Source organism: Rhinopithecus bieti, unplaced genomic scaffold (assembly GCF_001698545.2).
Source record: "Rhinopithecus bieti isolate Rb0 unplaced genomic scaffold, ASM169854v2 scaffold_17429, whole genome shotgun sequence".
In the NCBI taxonomy this organism is placed as follows: Eukaryota; Metazoa; Chordata; class Mammalia; order Primates; family Cercopithecidae; genus Rhinopithecus; species Rhinopithecus bieti.
Window position 1 is genome coordinate 433,598 of NW_016808905.1, and position 3,519 is coordinate 437,116.

Below are 3,519 nucleotides of genomic sequence, written 5' to 3' on the forward strand. Positions count from 1 at the left end.
TATCACTTCCCTATTCCCCCATACCCCATCCCCAACCCTAAGCAACCACCAACCTACCTTCTGTCTCTATAAATTTGCCTATTCTGGACATATAAATGGAATCATATAATATGTGGTCTGTGACTGACTTCTTTCATTTCACCTCATTTTTCAAGGTTTATCCATGTTGCAGTATGTATCAGAACTCTATTCCTTTTTATGACCAAATAATATTTCATCGTAGGGACATGCTACATTTTGTTTTCCCATTCATCAGTTGAAGTAATGTTTACTGAAAAATGTAACTGAAATTCAAAACTGTTTTTAATAGCATCTGATTTCTACTCATCTGATCTGGTTGCTTACCCCTGACCTCTCCTCACACACACAAAAAGTTTGTTTTTTTTTTTTTACTATGATGATCAAAAAGTTTCTGACTGGCTTTGAACTTTACTTCACTGGCGAGAATCCTCCATTCCAATCCCCATAAAGAGGTAGGCCTGGGGACCCTTGTTATCCTGCGTGGCCTGGGATCAAGAGCATCAGCATCACCTGAAGCTCGTTAGAAACGCCGACTCTCCAGTCTCCCAGACCTGTCTGGATTAGACTCTGAACTTGAAGGAGATCCCCAGGTGAGTCCTGTGCCCATTTGCTTTGACAAGCTCTGCCCTGGACCCCTCTTTCTTACCCAGGTCCGTGTTGAAATCACCTGGAAGCCTTTGAGAACAATGCCAAGGACCTGCCCGCCTTTCTGAGATTCTGATTTCACTGCCCTAGAGTGGGTACCAGACTTAGAGTGTCTCCAGAGCTCCCAGGGGATCCCACTGAACAGCCAGACCTGATGCAGATCTCTTTGAGGAGCAATCCCAACTTTTGTCTGTAAACCACTGTCATTTAGGGATGTTTAGTCTACATGATTTAAGCCACTAAATTTGCAATTCTGTTAAGCAAAACTCACTGGTTCTCGTGAAGCAGCTGCAGGCCCCTTTTTAAAGTGACTGGAGTATGACGGCCAGTTACACCTTATGAGAGGGTGTTCAAAGTTCTGTTGACAAAGACGGTTTGTGTTTCTAAGAAAACACAGCTGAAGCCCTGTGAAGGGTAGGTTGCCAAAGATGTGATAGTTTTCTTGGTTCATTTTGGTTCCCCATTTACAAATTTGCTCTGCAAATTTGGAATGGCTACTACTTTAAGCAGCGTTTACCCAAAAATGACTTCTTCCTTACTCCTGCCAACAGAGTAAATACAATAAGAACGGACATCTTGGGTAGACATCAGGATGTCTCTTTTTAAACAAACCCCATCCTGATCTTATCTTTGCTAAGGAAGCTGTGGCAGCAACAAGCTGTCAAATCAATTTCCCTCCCTTCTCATCCCTCCGAGGATTTCCTTGAATGCATGTGTTTCTGTTCCCTGTCATGTCACTGGGCTCACACAGCAGTCACCACAGTAACCATCTCACGGGTGGGGTGGAGAGTTCAGTATCCACCCTTCGTATCCACAAAAGGCTTTGCCACCTTACGGGGGGATTGTCTATGTTTCCTTGTCATTGACAACCCTGCCCCATTTCTGTTCCAGATAGTGGCACAGTAATGCTCCAGATGGAGGCCACTTTTCTTGGAGTTAAAGGAAACAGGAGAGGGATGTGTGGTGTTTGTGCCATGCATCCTGCCATTATCCAACTCACAGATACGTGTGTGCATCCTCTGGACTTTCTGGCTGTGGTCTTTTCAGCCACCTCAGAGATTGTGTCACCTTGGCTTACCGAAGGGAGTGACCACATGAGAATCAAAGGCCCCGGGGTTCCTGAAATCCACACCAGGCAGGGCACATACAGGTGTCAAATCACTTCTTGGGTTCTCTCCAAAAGCAGCTAAATGACTATGCTGTTAACTTGATCTATTTCTCTCATACTGGGCCAGCGAACTCTGCTTTATTTTCCAGATACCTAGTGCTAATTCTCCTGTGTTTGTGACAAGTTACTAATTCCAAATCTGGGCTATTTTTCTACTACTTGAGGCAGATTCCTTAGAGGTTTTTAATCTGATAAAGAGTTCTCAAACCTGGGCAATCCAAGGTGTGAGTCTCAGTTTGAGAGAGGACAGAACTCCTTTGACCCAGCAAGTCAGAGATCTTTCCTGGGTAGTGAGTTCTGTGCCCACAGAAGCAAGCATGGCTTGCTTAGCAGTACAATACCTTGGGCCTGCCATGGACAATTACTTCTGGTTTTGTTCTTCAATAAAGACTTTTGCTTCATTTTCTGGTACACTGCCTTTCTGATCACATTACAGGTCTGCACCTGCGTGTCTGTGCGCATGTGTGTGTCCTTTGTAAATAACAGCCTGTTCTTTTCTTTCAGCCAGTCCTTGCCTGCTCCCTTGCCCTGGCTTTTTTATTTTTTAAACTGGTTTCATTCTTTTAAATCAGAACTCCAATAAACAATTGAGTAACCTGGCCTGAGGTCCCTGCCTCCTGGAGGTGGGAGTATGCACACAATGCTTATTGGCAATTTCCACAGAAGTGTGTTGAGCCACTTGCAATGCGATTTATTTTTCCTCCAGAACAACTGATCACAACTTCTGAGACATCTCTGATGTCCTCTGCAAACTCCAGCGTGCATGTTCCTGCATGTGCTCTATTGACAAGGATTTGATGCGAACATCGTTTCTTTCAACTTTAGTACGTGTATCTGCAGAAGAATCTGTGCTCTTGTTGGTTCACAGAGCTGACTTCTTTGTTGGTTTCTATGACAGCTTTCTGAAACAACGGCTGGGGTGTGTGTGTGTGTGTGTGTGTGTGTGTGTGTGTGTGTGTGTGTAGAGGAGGAGAGAGAGAGAGAAACAGTGCCCCATGGATTGATATCATTTGATCATTATGCCTGGGTTTGCAAGTCTGTCACTCCACTGCATCCCTGTACTATCATGCCTCTCTTCTACTCCTTTTACTTTTTTTTTTTCTTTTTCTTTTTTTTTTTTTTTGGGACAGAGTCTCACTCTGTCGCCCAGGCTGGAGTGCAATGGCGTGATCGCGGCTCACTGCAACCTCTGACTATCAGGTTCAAGTTATTCTCGTGCCTCAAGCATCCCAAGTAGCTGGGATTACAGGCGTGTGCCACCACGCCCAGCTAACTTTTTGTGTATTTTTAGTAGAGACGGGGTTTCACCATGTTGGCCAGGCTGGTCTGGAACTCCTGACCTCAGGTGGTCTGCTCGCCTCAGTCTCCCAAAGTTCTGGGATTGCAGGTGTGAGCCGCCGCGCCCGGCCTCTCCCTTTTCTTTCTCTGCCCCTCTTGCTTATTTTCTTCATTCCTAATCATCACATCCAGTTTCATCCACTTTAACACAGAACATTATATATGATTCTAAATTAATTGAACTTAAGAAGTTTTACTGTTCTCTGTTATTAAACATCAGCAGAATAAAATGGTTTCTTTTTCTTCTTAAAGAAAGAAAGGCCGGGCGCGGTGGCTCAAGCCTGTAATCCCAGCACTTTGGGAGGCCGAGACGGGCGGATCACGAGGTCAGGAGATCGAGACCATCC